Here is an 18,109-nt window from a genome sequence, read left to right on the forward strand (position 1 = left end):
TGTGAGTTCTCATACCCATAAGTAATCTTGCTTTTGATATTACTCATGGAGGTTCTATTTCTCTGATCAAATCTAACTAATAGAAGAACATAGACATTGATCAAAGAATCATATAATGTACAATTAATAGATTCTTTTAAATATTTGAAGGAAGAATACAAGCTACAATGAGACAATATACATATAGGGACTTAATTTAGATCAGGGAAAGAGATATCAAGGTAGACCCCTTTGAAGAAGTAACATTTTAGCTGGAACTTGGAGTTGAAGTAGATGATAGCCACGTCAAGAGCTAGACAAGAGGAAGAGCAGTGTGTGAGAGCTCTGAGGCCTGCCCAGAGCAGGCACTGAAGGAAGACCAGTGTAGCCAGAGCAGAAGGAAGGAGGTGGCAGTGGTAGAGGAGCCAGGTCATCAGGACCTGTTTTCCAGTTCAAGGTCATGATGTTTACTCAAAGGGGATGTAACAGGAGCTGAGTTCTGTTTTTAAAAGCTTACTCTGGCTGCTCTGTAAAGAAGGCGATCATATATTTGATAATGCTCATCTGATGGTTGAGAATTATTTTCTAGAATGGAATTTCAAGTTCAGCACTTGCTGCCTCTTGAAATAAATTTACCTATCCAAAAAGGAACAAAACACCTCATAGCATGCAGGGAAATAAAGACCTGGCCCCATAGTACTCAAAGCCTGGCCATCAAATACTTGAAAGGTGGCTTGATTGTTATTCTTGACAAATCATATTATAGTATCATTGATGCCTTTTGCCTCCAAACTGTTGGCAAACTCTTTGAGATTTTGAAATAAGTAAGGAAAACTCTACAATGTCAGGATCATTACTGCAACAATTAATTAGAAAGATTATTTGAACCCAGGTTGAAACATATGCAGGCCTTACTCTAGCACAGAGGTCTCAAATATCCACTGAATCTGTCTCCTCCCATTTATCTTGAGCTAGCTACATATTGATAATTTTCCTGCAAAAACATCTTGTTCTGCAATGTGGATGCCTTTCACCACCTCTGTTGCACACCAAGGTCTTGTTATACATTTTTACTCCTCGGGAAGGGAGTTTGAAGCCCTACATCATCAGTATCAAATTTGAAAAGTAGATTTTCAAATCGACTTCTTGGTAGCTTAAATGGCCAAAATCTGAGTCACATAGAGAAAAAAGTAACTGTGGTGATGATGATGATGATGATGATGATGATGATGATGATGATGATGGAACATGAGGGGGAAGGGGTAGGAGAAGACTGGATTAAGAACAAGTTTTGAAATGGAAAAAGCTTCAAGAAAATATAGTTATGGTTTTAGATTGGTTGTTTTCCCCCAAGAAAGAAAACTGTAAAAATGAAGAAATCTGATAAATACTGAAAATAAAGAGATGGGAAACAGGACGTTTATAATGGGTCTGATGAGTGAAAGGTTGTGCAGTGGGAACAAAAAGGGGAGCAGGTGCAAGGATCTTCAAAGAAGTAAAGGCAACAAGACTTGGAGTCTGATGGAACATGAGCAGCACAGGAGAAAGGGTGACTCGGTGGTGATAAAGTTGAAATGGAGGGTCCTAAAGAACAGTAGAGACATTTTTTATTTTTTAAAAAAAATGAAAATTGTACTAATGAGAAAGGTGGTCACTCCAGGCCTTTTCTGTAGGTCAGCAGAAAAGTTGCAAGTCCTTTTATTTGTTTATCCTCAACTGAGGATATTTTTTCCATTGATTTTTAGAGAAAGTGAAAGGGAGGAGAGCGGGGGAGAAAGAGAAAAATCGGCAAGAGAGACACATCGATTGGTTGTCTCCCGCATGCATCCTGACTGGGGCTAGGGATAGGACCTGCAACCCAGGTACATGCCCTTGGCTCAAAATCGAACCTGCAACCCTTCGATGTGCAGGCTGACACTCCAACCACTGAGCCACACCAGCCAGGGCAAAAGTCCTTTTAAAATATGACAAAATTTCCATATTCTTCAAGTATTCAAATGCAATCAAATTACTTCAGCCTGCAGACTGTGTGCCCTCAGATAGCTGAGAAGGTAATGCTATATTTTTCAGGATAGCACAACACATGGACACAGTTTCTCAAGCCAGAATGGGTGTGGTCTTTATTTGCACTTGGCCTTTCTTTTTGTTAAATTTGTAGCCTTGGTTTAATGAATGCAGAGGGATAATGTTTCAGAATGGTAATGACATGATTGGTATCTTGATTGACTCTTTGTATTCCTGTGAACATGCCTATATTATATCAGAGACAAATAGTATTATAAGCATGTGATCATGCACTCAAATATTCTCCTGTGCATGTTAAAGGCTGCCCTTGGTATTCACTGTAATATACTTCCCCTAAAAGCACATGTTCTGGGGAGGAGAGAGTGGTATTTGCTGCCAGCATCTACCTGGCACCTCCAGTCCCAGCTCCAGTGACCTTTCCTCTTGCACCTCCTGGGTTTCTCACTAACCTCCTCCCTGTCTGGCACTTTCTTTGCTTCTAGGTTTTATAAGTAGGAGAGAAGATTCCATTATTTATGTGGTTGGCAAGAGAAAAATAGCAATTCTTATCTGTGATGAAAAACTCCTCAGATGAGGGAGTTGTGAACACTGCATTACTTGGCTCAGAATCACAGAAGGCTGAGAAGGTGGGGCTAGGCATCGTGTTTTATTTATTTATTTATTTATTTATTTATTTATTTAATCCTTACCCAAGGATATTTTTTTTTCCATTGATTTTTAGAGAGAGGGAAAGAGGGAAAAACAGGGAGAAATATTGATGTGAGAGAAACACATTGATTGGTTGCCTCCTGCACTCTCCATGACCAAGGCCCAGGCTGGGGAGGAGCCTGCAACCATGGTACGTGCCCTGCTCCAGAATAGAACCCGGGACCCTTTGGTCCGCAGGCCAATGCGTTATCCACTGAGTCAAACCGGCCAGGGCTCGGCATCATGTTTTCAACTGCGAAGCAGAATCTGCTGTACTTGGTTTGCAGTCCATTACTAAGGGTCTGCAGCTCCCACTTCAGTACCCAAAGGGGGAAGCCTCAGGAGCCAGGAGAGTGTGTTGTGTAGTAAGCTCTGCTTGTGGACAGTTCCTGAAAGGGAACATTCTTGGCACTTCTCATGCTAGGCATTTTGATTTGTTTTATATATTTTTTCCAACATAAAAGCAGTATCAGTTTCAGCCTTAATTCTCTTTCAAGCCTACCATGGATGTTCAAAATCCACTAAATATTAAAACAGCCTCAAGTAGCTTCAAAGTTTCTACTTCCACCTTTCTCCCTTCAAATCACACACAATCGCTATGTTGTACATATCACTATGTTGCTTTAAAACCTTATATTTGGAAAGACTAGAGCTCCAGAAAATCTGGGAAATTATTAAGCAAAACTGTCCCAAGAGTTATTGTTTCATGGGTACAAGTTTCACTGTGGGATGATGGGAAAGCTCTGGAAATGAATAGTGGTGATGATTGCACAGCAATGTGAATATGCTTACCTCCACTGAATTGTCCACTTAAAAATGGTTAAAATGGTACATTTTATGTCAGGCATAGTTTTCCAAAGTTTTAAAAAAAAGTCAGGCCAGTGGTTGCCTGAAGAAGGAAGTATGGGCATGTGTTCAGAAGGGCCTGGCATTGTTCTATTTTTGCTCTAGTGATTACATGTCTATTCAGTAATTATTATACTTACCTTTGACTTATATTTCAGGGTATAATTGTGTTATATTTCCCAATAAAAAGATTAATTAAAAAGTAAAAAACAAAACTATCCCCAGTGGTAAGAATTATGGGGCCTTGGGAAGTCCGTTCTCCTGCGCTGGGCCTCGTTTTTTATTTTTAATGTGAAAGGAATGACTTAGACTAAAAGATCTCGGAAGCCTTTCTACTGCCAACATCCTGTAATTGTACACAATAACTGCTTGTGAATGAAATAACTACAAGGACCGAAAGTCCTAGGCGTATCATTTATTTTGACTGGTTTTTCCTTCACAGAAATTGAAAAATCAAGGGAGGGGGGAAACCTTGGAGCAATAAAACCCACTGACTAAGATGAATAAACATAGGTTGTATAAAATACAGCGTGGGTGAAGTTGACTGCTCTAAAATACAAACATGAAGAGAAAGGATTGTTTGTCACTTAATCTAGGGTAGGAGGGAACAGAGAGCGCCACAAGAGGTGGGGTGGGATAGAGAAATGTGAGGCAGGCACACCTGAGTTGGAGAGATAGGAAAGGTCTTTTACCATCTTGAGGAGGAAGGGGCTAGCACCCATGTTTGTTCTCATCTCTGCCAAATACAGGCTCTCCAGTGGCAGCTCTGCTTCTACACAAAACCATCTTCTTCCCCATAAATCTTTGTTTTCCAGATCCACCCCCAAAGCCTCAATGGGCAACTACACCTAACTGATGCCTTCCTTATGTGTTCCCATTTCCCAATAGCCTCCTCATCCTCAAGGCCCACCTGAAGTCTTCACCCTCCTACAGGCCTTAGTGAGTCACCCTGTCCCTTTCCTTGACATACTGTCTCCTGATTCTCTCCCTCCTTCTCTGTCCCCTCCTCTTTACTTCTCCATTAACTCCACTTTTTGTCCCACATTTAAATGTGCTACAGTATCTAATATTCCAAAAGCTCAACAAAGGGGTTGGTAAACCATGGCCTGTAGCCCATTGACAGTTTTTATAAAAGTTTTGTTGAAACACAGCCACACTCATTCACTTATTCATTCTATATGGCTGCTTTTGTGCTCCCACAGTAGGGTTGAGTAATTGCCACACAGACCAAATGACCCACAAAGCCTGTAATATTTACTATCTGGCCCTTTACACAAAAATTTTGCCATTCCTTGCTCCAATGCATTAAGCTGTTGATATTTCTTTTGGATAATTGCCTTTGTTAAGTCTGTATTTTATTTCTCCAACTTGAGGACCAGGACTGTGTCTAATATGCTTTTGTGTTCTTCCAGAGCTCATCTCACTGCCTTGCACCTTATTAGAATCTCAGTAAATAATGATTAATTAATTAATTAATGAGTGAATCATTGAGAGTGCAAAACTACCAGCATTTTCGCTGTTGTTGAAATAAAATAGTATGAGGTAGAGCGATACTTTCTCCTAGATTTCCACTGGAGGCATGTCTGCCTCTCACCTTTCCATCCTCCCAAGGCATCAGGATAGTACAGTGGTTGGGCACTGATTCACCGGGCAGAGAACATGTGCTTTGCATCCTGTCCCTGTCTCTTGCCAGCCCTGTGACCTTAACACACACACAAACAATTTCAAAAGTGGACATACAGAAGGCCAAGAGACATGAAAACATGCTCAAAGTCACTAATCATCCAAAAAATACAAATCAAAATGACAATGAGGTATCATCTCACACTTGTTAGAATGGATATCATCAACAAGTCAACCAACAACAAGTGCTGGAGAGAATGTGGAGAAAAAGGAACCCTCCTACACTGCTGGTGGGGATGCAGACTGGTGCAGCCACTGTGGAAAACAGGATGAATTTTCCTCAAAAAATTAAAAATGGAACCCCCATTTGACCCAGTAATTTTACTTCTAGGACTATATATCCCAAGAAATCAGAAACACCATTCAGAAAGAATATATGCACCCCTATGTACATAGCAGCACAATTTACAATAGCTAAGATTTGGAAACAGCCTAAGTGCCCATCAGCAGATGAGTGGATTAAAAAACTTTGGTACATCTACACAATGGAATACTATGTCGCTGTATAAAAAAAAAAAAAAAAAAAAAAAAAAAAAAAAAAAAAAAAAAAAAAAGAATGCTTACCATTTGCAACAGCATAGATGGACCTGGAGAGCATTATGCTAAGTGAAATAAGCCAGTTGGAGAAAGAAAAATATCACATGACCTCACTCATTTGTGGAATATAATGAACAACATAAACTGATGGAAAAAAATAGGTCCAGAGACATAGAAGCATTGAACAGACCATCCAACCTCAGAGGGAAGACGGGAGGTTGGAGGGCAGGGGTAAGAGATCAACCAAAGGACTTATATGCATGCATCTGAGCATGACCAATGGACACAAACAATAGGGGGTGGGGACATGTGCTGCAGGGTGTGAGTGGACACGGAGAAGTCAATGGGGGGGAAAGGAGACATATGTAAAACTTTCAACAATAAAGAATTCTTAAAAAGTTCTCTAGGATTCACTTTCTCATCTCTAAAATTGTGATAACAGTAATTAATCATAGGATTGTTGTGAACATTTTAAAATAAAATTATTTTAAGTACTGGGTATAGTTTCTAGGATACAGTAAGTGATCTAAAAATTGTTGGCAATTGTCATTATTCAGCTGTAATGGTATCTCATTCCTTTCCATCTCCCTTTCTCTATCTAATTAATATTCTTTTCAAATGGATGTGTTTTCTTTATTTTTTTTGTGTTTTGAATTCTAGGGCTATAAAGTTGGAGTTCTACAATAGTGAAGGGATGGTGGAAATGGATAGATGGGTTCTTATTGACTTGACTTGTCTTAACTCTCTTGCCACAGAATAGCAATAACCATTTTTACCTACTTATCAATTCAGATATTCAAAATATTCAATGAATGGTTTTTGAAAAATTGTAGCCTGTTAAAGGAATGAATGAGGCTTGGTTGCTTAGAGGATGAATAACATATTGTATGCTCAATTCCTGATAAAAGTAAAGGTGCAACAAAGCTAAAATAAACACCAAGGGCAAACCTGGAAAAATTAAGTCCCTAAAAGCCAATGAAATGAAAAAAAAGAGTGGCACAATATTTTACTTTGATGATAGCATTATTTAACAAAGTTCATCACTACCACCTTTATAGTAATCTACCAAGCACCTGCTCCATGGCTTTTTTTTTTTCTATCATAATTACGTTTTTTATTTAACAAAATGTCTTGAAACTATTGTTCAATATAATTATGGTTGTCATTGAATCAGTGTTTTCACTTTTTAAAACTAGTTATTGTGCTAATGTTAATAAGTATATGCCAATAAAGGCCATTAACAATAAAAATAAGTAACAAAAGGTATTAACTTTTAAAGGATAATTTATGAAATGTTAATATTTACATTAAAAAATATATAGCTTTTGATGCCTTTAAAACTTGGCCTAAATGTTAAATAATAATATAATAATTTCTAGTTCAAGTATGTCCTGTGTTTGAAATTCATGATCAATGTATTTTTGGTTAACTACCTATGAATGTTGATATCAGGAGAGAAATATTTCTTCCATTATAAAAGGTTCCTCAGTTTTTGCTGTTGCTGTTGTTATATCAAATAACTTCACATCTACATGTCCTGATTTATAGAATACAAGATGGAAAAAATCTCACTGATGTAACCAGTATGTGATTAACAGGCCTGGGAATTAACCCAGCCAGGAAAAAAAAAAAAAGACAACATAGTTTTCATTTGTCAACCCCCTTAACAGCAAATGGCAGGGGCAATTACTTCTATTCTTTTACTAGCCCAACGTGAATTTACACTCATTAGAGGGTTGAGTGTGCAATGCCTCACAGGTGCTCTTTTGTAATGTGAGAATATTAATTAAGCCGTTGTACAATATCCAGTCACTAATTAGTATTTAGCTGCACTAGTTCATGTCACAGAGTCTTTATGTGTTGCTGTTTTTCCTGCTCAGCCAGCCTCCTTGGCTTGGCAGTGTTCTGCACTTGCCTTTGCCTCGTGTGTTTGTAACCATTTCTCTGGTGTAGATCATTCTCCGGCCTTCACAGAACCTCAGCGGCACAGTGGGTATTATTGTGACTCCATTGAAATTCTGTTACAAAATTTTCTCTCCACCTCCTCACCGCCCACTATTTTCACATTGATCCCAATGAAATCTTGCCAACATTCTAGTTTCCTGGGAAACTTTATGAAGACTTTTCTTTTTCCTGAACTACATCATCTTGCAGAAATAATCATAATGTTAATAGATGGGTCTGTTATCATAGGGAAAATATACAGAATGGTTTAATTCATAGCAAAGAATGTAATTGTACAACAGTGTTTTAATTAGAACATTTTACTTCCCATGGTAGAGTAGTTAGAGATCAGGCATATAAAGAAGTACAATTCCTTTAAGATTATTCCTTCATCGTTTAGGCTATCCCCATATGCTCTGGGCAACTGACCAATTGGAATGATTCCAGGCTCTAAAAAGCTACTAGGCCCCACATACTTCTCTGACCCCTGTTCAGAAGAACCACTCTTTAAGGATTTCCTAATAAAGATGTTGTTTTAGGATTAGTAGCTCATCTATTGGGACTAGTTAAACCTACTACCATTCACAGTTACCTAATAGAGAACAGAGACTAAAGGAATGGGAACTCTTAACAGGTTATTTTTCGATGGAAAGGACAAACTGGGAGAGATGATAGAGAAAAGTCAAGCAGACATTTGATGGTTCAAAGCTCATCAAAGGAAAGGAGAAGTAGAAAAGTGTTAAGGAATGTTGCATAGTTTTCCATATAGATATATTTATTTATCATTATTTTACAAGATTCTTAATTGTCTAGTTACTTATGGTCCATTAAATCTTTTGGTGTCAGCTGTGTAAGCAATGGTTTTCCACATTTTTATTTTAGTGACCAACATCTTTTCAAAGAAAAGTTACACATATTCCCAGTCGGAAAACCAAATAAAAAGAGAGCTCTTCTGATTGAACAGGGGTTGGAGCATCAGAGATTGCTCTTACTCACAGCACCTGGCTTCTCCTTTGTGCCCCACTGCCCCCAGCAGTCCCTGAGGCAGCAGTGTGACTAAAGGCTGTTTGAGTACTCATCATCCTTTGAAACAAGAGATATTTATTCAGTAGATTCATGATTGGAACTGCCATTTAGGGAAGAATAATCACTCTTCATTAAAGTTGGCAAATTGAGAAATTGCTGATACCCTCATTTCATTAATTCATTCACTCATTTTTTTCAACAAATATTATTGATAAACTAGAGGCCCAATGCATGAAAATTTGTGCAAGAGTAGACCTTCCTTCCCCCAGCTGCCGGCACCGGCTTCCGTCCGGCGCCCGGAATCCAGGCTGGCTTCCCTCAGGCTGCCCGTGGGCACCCGGGACCTGGACTGGCTTCCCTCCTCCCCGCTTGGTCAGGAAGGACATCCGGAAGACATCCAGTCTAATTAGCATATTACCCTTTTATTATTATAGATACCAAATAACCTACTATGTACCAGATACTGTGATAATTTCTGGACATAAAAGTGTGACCAATAGCCTGGCCCGCGTGGCTTAGTGTTTGAGCATCAATCTATGAACCAGAAAGTCCTGGTCAAGGCACATGCCTGGGTTGTGGGTTCAATTCCCAGTATGGGGCATGCAGGAGGCAGTTGATCAATGATTCTCTCTCTTCATTGATATTTCTCTCCCTCTCTTTCTCTCTCTCTCTTCCTCCCTTCCTCTCTGAAATTATATATATATATATATTTTTTTAAGAGGACCAATATAGGCATGGTCTGTGCCTCATGGAACTTACATTCTAATGATGAGTCTGTGATGAGCTGCCACATGCACTCTTTGAACAAATCATTTTCCCAAGATGTTCTCCTTGTATCTAACCACACTTTGTTCAAAGCATATTTTTCCATAGATAATAGTCTTAGACATGTCTTATGACAACTTCCTCATACTATATATAAAGTTCAACAAAAGACTGTCTTGGTGAAGCTAATGCAGTGGAGAACAGTGGAGTAAAGTGAGGAATCAGTAGTCAGATCAGACAAATGGTCTGGTTCTGGGGAGAGTTAGTTCTCAAAGAAAAAGGGCAACTCACTAGGTCAGACTCAGGAGGGAGAAATAGCACCAAGACTCAGGAGCAGAGGCCAGAACAGGAAGTCCTCAAGCAGCAAGGAATTTTCTTGCGTGTGTCATTTAAGTCCCTACCTGCAGCTGGCAATATCTCCTATATGCCCCTCATATACTAGCTAACTTCTGGGTGTCTCTCTACCTGCCAAGGAGAAAGCCCACATGGCAAAATGGAAAGATGTGTTGTGTGAAGATTTAAAGTCACAGCACGATGTGGAAGTAGGAAGTATGCAATAACTATGACAGTTATGGGGATGGAAGTGATGGTTTTGAGTCTGGACTAGAGATAAAGTCTTGGGTATCACCTATAAAGTGGGATGCTGAAGTTTGTGGTCAACAATGAAAATTCAAAGAAAGTGCATCAAGAGGGAAAATCAGGTCAAGGATGAGCTCTGCTAATGCTCACGGACATCAGGATGGGAAAGGGAAATTGTGAAGAGGCAAATAGACAGTATCATCATTAACAAAGGAAATCTACTCATGAGCACAATGGTGAAAGTTCTTTATTTAAGAACGTGGAAGTTCACTCTGAATCATATAAGTTTTTGTCTTCAGAAATTCCAATAGTTTACTTGCTATGAGACTGAATGCTTTGCTAGAAAATTTGTCTGTAAAAAAATATATAAGTCTGAAAGACACCTCTGAAACTGTGCCCTGGCCACAAACAGTATTTTTAACTTGTTCCTCTGACCAGATACTTGTCTTATTTACACTATTCCTTTCAGTTATTTTTTATTCTTCAAGCTATTTTAAAACATCATGCTTCCTTTCTGACATATCTACGTATTTCTACATCTAAAATCATAGTCATTCTGTCCTCTGCATTGCAATGTAATTTTGCTCTATGTAAGAGGAAACAATAAACTCTCCCTGAATCCGCAGTTAGGCTTTAGCTGATTATCCTATAAGAGCTATGTGCAGCTGACTCTTAGGAATATTGTACACAGTGATTTGTTTATATCATAGGATAAAACCCCTGAATCTTCAAAACTTCTCGTTCCCTCCTGCTTCTTTCAGGCCCAAATATTTCAGACAGCCTTCTGAAAAGCAGGCAAATCTCCGAGGTAAATCTTCAAATAATGCAAAAGTAATCTTTTGCCTTAAAGAAATAATGGGAAGCTGGTTCTTTGGCAGTTTTATAATGAAATTTTTTCATTGGCTTTCTCTTTAGCACTCTCTGAATGTCAATGCTATATTTGTCTTTGAGGGAGGGCAGGAAGGTAACACTGAATCCTAGTAAGCCCAGAGGCACAGATTAGGGCCGTAAACTCAAGTCTCAGAATCTATAAACTCATAAAATGTAAGTCCATGACATATAGAGAAAAGAATAATAGTAAAGAAAGAGCCCAATTATTCTCAAGAAAATACACCTACAGGGAAGGGTCTTAAAAATTATTTAAGGCTTTATATATGTCTACCTACTTATTCCTATTCAACTTGTATTTATTGACTATCGTGTTTCAGGTATTCTGACTAATGCTGGTAATATAAAGATAAATAAGTTCCATGCAGTGTAGATAATAGATAAAATAAACATGACATTTTCATAGAGAAAAGTAAATGTGACACTATTGGTGTTGCAAAGTTCTAAAAGAATAGAACCATCAACTGGAATGGGGTATTGGAAGGGAGGTGTTTTTTTTCTAATACAAAGAAGCATTTAATGGGAGAGATCAGTCAAGAAGGTATAAACCCTGTATGGAATACAGAAGGGCACAGTGGCAAGGCTATATTTAGTAATGGAGGCCTGAAGAGGATGGTACTTCTTCTTGGTGTGCCATTCTACCCAAAGAAGAGCATCTAAGAAGTCCTTGGTTTAACTTTAGCTTGTTGACAATTCTTCTATGTCAGTGTAGGGAAAACAATAGGGAAGACTGCTACACTGGCTATACTTCTCGCCACCATGGAAGCCTGGTTAGGGGTATGGAAGTGGCAGGAGTCATGGAGGGAAGTGGCCCCATCACATAATGGTAACAAAAGGGGGGAAGTCATGAGTGGGTACGCATGGCCTTGGACTTTGAGAAAGCAAATTGCAGAATGTCCAAAGGAAATGTACACATGGACCATCATCTGAGACTCAGAAGGAATATGGCTAAAGAGACATGGGAGGTTCTACAAAGCAAAATGCTGATGAGGTCATGAGAAATTATCTCAAGGAGAAAGGAAGTGGGGAGGCGGCACGGGTGCATTGGTGTTTTGATGGACCAGCCAGGACTTGTGATTTTGAAAGGCTGTGTGAAAAAGATGTAAGCTGGAGACAAGGTGGAGGGCACCTAAAAATGGGACAAGACACTAGTTTGACACATTAACAGTGATTTGTCCCCCAGAGAGTCCTTGTTACCTTCTGACCCGCCCCCATCAGCAAACTTGTTCTCTCAAGGGAGAATTGTCTCAGCACAAAACCAGAAGAAAACTTAGTCCACTTCTGGGGCCTGTTTTGTTGTAGAGCTTTGTCAAAATGAGGGATACCTTTAAATCCCATTCTGCCCCATGGCTATGCCAAGTTCAATTCTTTTTAAAATCAATTAAATCATTTCAGAAATCAAGGTTGCCCTTCTTTTTTCTTGAATAAATAATTTTTCGACTATCCTCTTTTTTTCTCTAAGATAATGTTAACAGTAACATATGATTCATATTATTTTGAAACATTTTTACTACAAATGAATTTTTCATTGGAATGTGCATGCAATCCAGGAAACCACTTCCAACCCATTCCCAACAACAACCCTTTACACAGACAGACACACGAGAACTCCATGGGCATGGTCCAGTGATTGCCACAAGGAAGGGAGGTGCTTAACCCTTTTATTAAGAGTCCTAGGGCAGAAAGGATGAGCTATGGAGACATCACCACCTATTGTCAACTTGTCTTAGGCATCTTTAGTGGGCAGGCCTTTCACCACGCTTTATTAAACTCAAAATAGGTTAACTTCTAGACAAAAGAATTTTTCATAGAAATTTGGCAATCATTATATGGTGTCTTCCATTTTGCAACATACAGATTTTTATCTTCTGGAAAGGGGTTTAAAGACCTACTTTACAAGCATCATATATTGCTAATCCTGTTTGTTTCTTACAAGAAACAAAATTATAATTCTATAAAATTGCATAATAGTTCTTCTAGAGTCTAGACTATTGGTCAAAGAATTAAATCTAATTGGCTTATATCATTGGTCCCACCTGATGTCTTTATGCACAAAACAAAGCTTATGCACAATAATGGGGCATGGAGTGGATTTGTAATGGTTTGCATAATTATTATAAAAGAGAATTACTTTGTGGATAGATGGCAATGTGAAAAGAAGCTCCTAGTAGTATTTCAAAGGAATCTGTCCTGTTAAAAAATTGCTTAACAATGAATGAAGACATGAAAAGCCTAAAGAATTGTAATAGCAAAAGCAAAATAAAGCTGGTGAGAATAAATAATATGCCAGGTAGCAGAATCAAAATATTAAACTATCTCAATTGATTGCTAAAGTGGGTTGAAATGAGTAACTGAGAATAGAAATGTAAATTCCCACACCAGAGCAGAAAAAGGTCAGTTTTTTCAAATCCAGATCATGAGGAAAACACCGTAAGAGCAGGTCTCATGAAAAAATTTGGGGTGTTTATATTGACCAGAATGTCAACATACCAGATTAAAGAACCAAAAGAAGCAGTCAACCAAATCAGGACCACAAGGCATAGTTCATTAATCCTGTCTCTAAATTCAGCAGTTATAGAGAAAATTTTATGCAGATTAAACATAAAAATGTATCATGGCTAAAGACGTTACATTATAAATAGCACAAAGAAATGAGGAAATATTCTAGCTCTCAGAAACTACAATCTCATTCAGCAAAAAAGTAAGTCTTTGCAAAAAGAGGGAAGTTCCCACATGTGTAATTATTTCACTTTCATCTTTCTTGCCCATATTAGTCAGCTCAGCTGCCATAACAAAATACCGTAGACTGAGTGTTTTAAACAGTGGACATTTATTTCTCAAAGTTATAGAGACTGAGAAGTCCAGATCAACATGTCAACAAGCTAGGTTTTATCATGAATCCTCTTCTCTTGGTTTGTAGGCAGCCTTCATCTGGCCGTGTGCTCACATGGCCTCTGAGTGTGCACACAGAAAAAGAAAGAGGCAGGAGGGAAGGGAGGGAGAGAGGAAGGAAAAGAAGGAGGGAGGGAGAGAGAAATCTTCTTCTTGTAAAACCATCAAATTTATCTAGGGACCCACCCTTACAACCTCTTTTAACCTTAATTACTTCCATATGGACCTTATCTCCAGATACAGCCACATTGGGGGCTAGGGCCTTATCTTAGTCTCCCAGGGCATTATAACAAAACTAGAGGCCCGTTGCATGAAATTCGTGCATTCTGGGGAGTCCCTGAGCCCAGCCTGTGCCCTCTTGCAGTCTGGGAGACCTCGGGGGATGTCTTACTGATGGCTTAGGCCCCCCCAGTCAGACATTCTTAGTGCTGCCGTGGAGGCGGGAGAAGCTCCCGCCACCACTGCTGCACTTGCCAGCCGCAAGCCTGGCTTCTGGTTAAGTGGTGCTCTCCCTGTGGGAGCTCACTGACCATCAGGGGGCAGCTCCTGCATTGAGCATCTGCCCCCTGGTGGTCAGTGCACATCATAGCGACCAGTCGTTCTGCTGTTCAGTTGATTTACATATTAGCCTTTTATTATATAGGCCAGGATACCATAACAGGCATTTTTTTTCTCACAGTTCTAGAGACTAGAAGTCTGAGATCAGAGTGCCAGCGTGATTGGGTTCAAATAAGAGCCTGACCTCCTCATTGTGTCTTCAAATAAGGTCAAGGGGGAAAGAGAGAGAGGGAGGGAGAGAGAGAAAGATAGAACTCTAGTTTCTTTATTTTCTTTGGGTGTGTCACCTGAGAACCACATCTGCCAAGTCACCACAGCTCCGTAGCTCCTGTGTTGAGTTTCTGCCCCCTAGTGGTCAGTATGTGTCATAGCTACCAGTCGAAGTGTCTGCCCCCTGGTGGTCATTGCGCATCATAGCTACTGGTCAGACCCTTAGGTTTTTATATCAAAATTCGTGCACGGGTAGGATCCCTAGGCCTGGCTGGCAATCAGGGCTGATCAGATTCTCTGCCTCCTGGCCTCCCCGCCCTCTCCTTCTTCACTCCCTCAGCGCCCTACTGCCACTGGTCACCTGCCATGTTTTGCGCAGCCCCCTGGTGGTCAGCGCCCGTCATAGCGAGCAATCGAACTCCCAGTAGAACTCCCGAGGAGACAATTTGCATATTAGCCTTTTATTATATAGGATTAGTAGTAATAAGTTGTGCTACACATCCTTTCTATTAGCTTATGTGTGTACATACATACATTTGTTTTCTTCAGAGACCCAGTTTGTTAAAAACATTTTCCAGCCCACCACTGGGCAGACAAGTAGAAATGAAAGATGGAGAAGAGCTGAAGGGACAGTATTTAAGCCCCTGGATTCAACTGTGTTTATATCGGCTGGGTCTACCCTGTGTTTTCCAGTTAAACACATGGACCAGTAAAGTCCTTTCATTTGTGGTTGCCTAAAGCTAACTTGAATTGGTTTTCTGTCACTTTCCTCTAAGAGTCCTGACTCATACTACATGTCATAGGCATGTTCAGAGAATTGAATTTTGGTTAAGCCCTGAGAAAGAAGTTTCTGCAAATCCAAAGACAGCCCTTCACTTTCAGGATCAAATCAGATTTTAAGTAGCGGAAGCAACGAGCTCTATTTGGAAGCTCTGTTTTGTGTGTGTGTGTGTGTGTGTTTTTAATTCTTTATTGTTTAAATGGAAGCTCTGTCTTTTGCATCGTTAGCTTTCCCCGCCTCTGCCCTCATGTGCCCTGTTAGTACCAGGATCCATTTCTGAGCCCAGTGCCCATCTTTCATCCAGTCCTGCAAATAAGTCTCTTCTGGTTCTTGTACCTAATTGACGGCTCTGGTGTCAGTACCTGTAGGACTGGCTCTGCCTTTTCTTGGCAGATGCTCAGGGCCTGGCTGCTGGAGGACAGTGTCCTTGTGATGCTGGCCTACTGTGTGGCCTTGGGTAACCCTTCTCTTCCCAATTTCCCAGATCAGCGCTCCTGGCCCTTTCTGGTGTGAATTGCTGTTCTCAGAAGCCATCTCCAATCTGTAATGTGCCCTTGGGACCGTGTCCTGCCTGCCCCACTACACCCATCCCAGAGCCTGCTGCTCACTGGAGCCCACCTCGCTGGCCCTGCTCAGCCAGGACCTTCCTTGCAGAGCGGGCTGTCCCCAGGCCTCTGCTGCAGCCGGTCAAGCCAGGCCCTGAGAAACCCCTTCTCAGAACGGCAGTCAACTTGTGGAGAAAAGAAAAACCACATACTGCAGTTTGGATGACTGCTGTTCAATGTAGGCCTCGGTGTTCCCCTTGAATACCGAGGAAAAACACTGCTCTACCTGTGAGCATGAGGTGCCGAAGAGTCTGTAAATTTATCATTAAAAACAAATTACTTCTAGGTGGTGGTAGGTTGACATGTACTTAGTGAGTCTACAGAATAAGGCTGTAGATCGTCTCCACCTGCCCCGTGTGTAACTTTTCCTTCACCTATTCCTGCACCTCCAGCTGTTCTTTTGAAATGTCAAAGCCACTACAGTCAAGGGTGGGAGAGAAGCATTTTACTAAAAACTCAAACAACAACAAAAAGCTCAGTTCCCTAGTCCGCAAGACAAGAACCCTGTCCATCTCTCGTCCTGGTTAGCGAATTCCTTTGCACGGTGGTACAGACACAGCCCAGCATCTTAATGGTGGGTCTCGTTCAATTGCATTTTACGTTTTGCTTGAGAAAAAAATTAATGTGAATGTTCACATTATGTTCAAGCAATTATAATGTGTCAACATCAGAAAGCTGAACTGATGAGTTCAAAAGACTGAAAATTGGGTAATTTAAGCTGTTCCACTTGAGAGGACGTAAGAGATGAAGCAAAATGGGACTAGTGAACAACCTTAGCCTGTTTGGAATTTTTTCAGACACTACAGAAAAAAAAAGGCTGTGAAAAACAGATGTTGGGTGACTGACGTCCTCTTCCCCCCCAGGCTTGGCATGGGAATGATTCCTGTCTGAGCAACACTGGCACTTTTGCTCTGAGGATGAGTGACAGTGTACTGAGTGCAAGAAATTTAATTTAACACTCCAAGCAAGAGGCACTGTGTTTGTTGTTGGGCCTCAAGGAAAGATTGGTGTTCAGATTGTTCTAAGTTAACCTATTCTCTCTCCACATCTGATATCACTGCTGTAGGGGAAGAGAAGGAGCATGAAGGAATTGATGACCCTGATTGCCGAAGAACCAGCTCAGCTCCAGTTGTTAAAACTTAAAGATGTATAGAAGGGAAGGAAACCCCAAACTCTCTCATCCCTGCAACGCGGTGGAATGCTTGGATTTGGCACACAGGCCTGAAAGCCAAGCGATCATAGCAAGCAAGAGGAGAACAGTCAGCTAACCTCTCGAAACAGAGAACAGTTCTAGAAAACATGGAGGATTGCTGGAATCTCCCGAAGCCATGTACTCTATGTGAGAAAAGACCAAGAGACTGGGACATTATTCGTGGGAGGACAAGCCATCTTGTCACTTGTTTTCACTGTACCAGAAATTAAAGAACGCTGGGGCTTCATGCCCTATTTGCAAGAAAGAGATTCAGTTGGTTATGAAGGTTTTGATGGTCTAACTCAGCAGTTCTCAACCTGCAGGCCGAGACCCCTTTGGCGGTCAAACGACCCTTTCACAGGGGTCATCTAAGACCATCCTGCATATCAGATATTTACATTACGATTCATAACAGTAGCAACATTACAGTTATGAAGTAGCAACGAAAATAATTTTATGGTTGGGTCACAACATGAGGAACTGTATTTAAAGGGACAGAAGGTTGAGAACCACTGGAACTGAATCAGTGAATTAAGGAAATATTAGCAGGGTCAGATCATGTATCAAAACGTCAGTGTTGGGTATTTCCGCCCAGTGCGAATCATTGTATCTGTTCACTTATTCATGTAAACATTTTTATTCCAGGATATTTTTGTTTCAAAATTCACACGGTGGACAAAAATCGTGCACCTATGGATGAGGACAGTGGGTGGGGAGTGAAGGTGGAGGGTGGGGCGATCAATCATTTCTTTAGTTAATTTTAGTCCCTATTCTTATTTTCTGTTGGGGATTTTTATATTGTTAATTAAATTGCAGTTGACATTCAATATTGTGTTGGTTTAGATGTGCAGCATAGTGATTGGACATCTGTATGGCTTGTGGGGTGCCCCCCGCATTGGTCTAGTGCCCACC

At 40.3% G+C, this 18,109-nt stretch overlaps 1 pseudogene; it reads left to right on the forward strand.

The window, feature by feature from the left end:
* Positions 1 to 11,917: 11,917 nt before the first annotated feature.
* LOC111823118 lies at positions 11,918 to 17,498 on the forward strand (annotated as a pseudogene).
* The last annotated feature ends 611 nt before the right edge of the window (positions 17,499 to 18,109 follow it).

Source organism: Myotis lucifugus, unplaced genomic scaffold (assembly GCF_000147115.1).
Source record: "Myotis lucifugus unplaced genomic scaffold, Myoluc2.0 scaffold_5, whole genome shotgun sequence".
Classification (NCBI taxonomy): Eukaryota; Metazoa; Chordata; class Mammalia; order Chiroptera; family Vespertilionidae; genus Myotis; species Myotis lucifugus.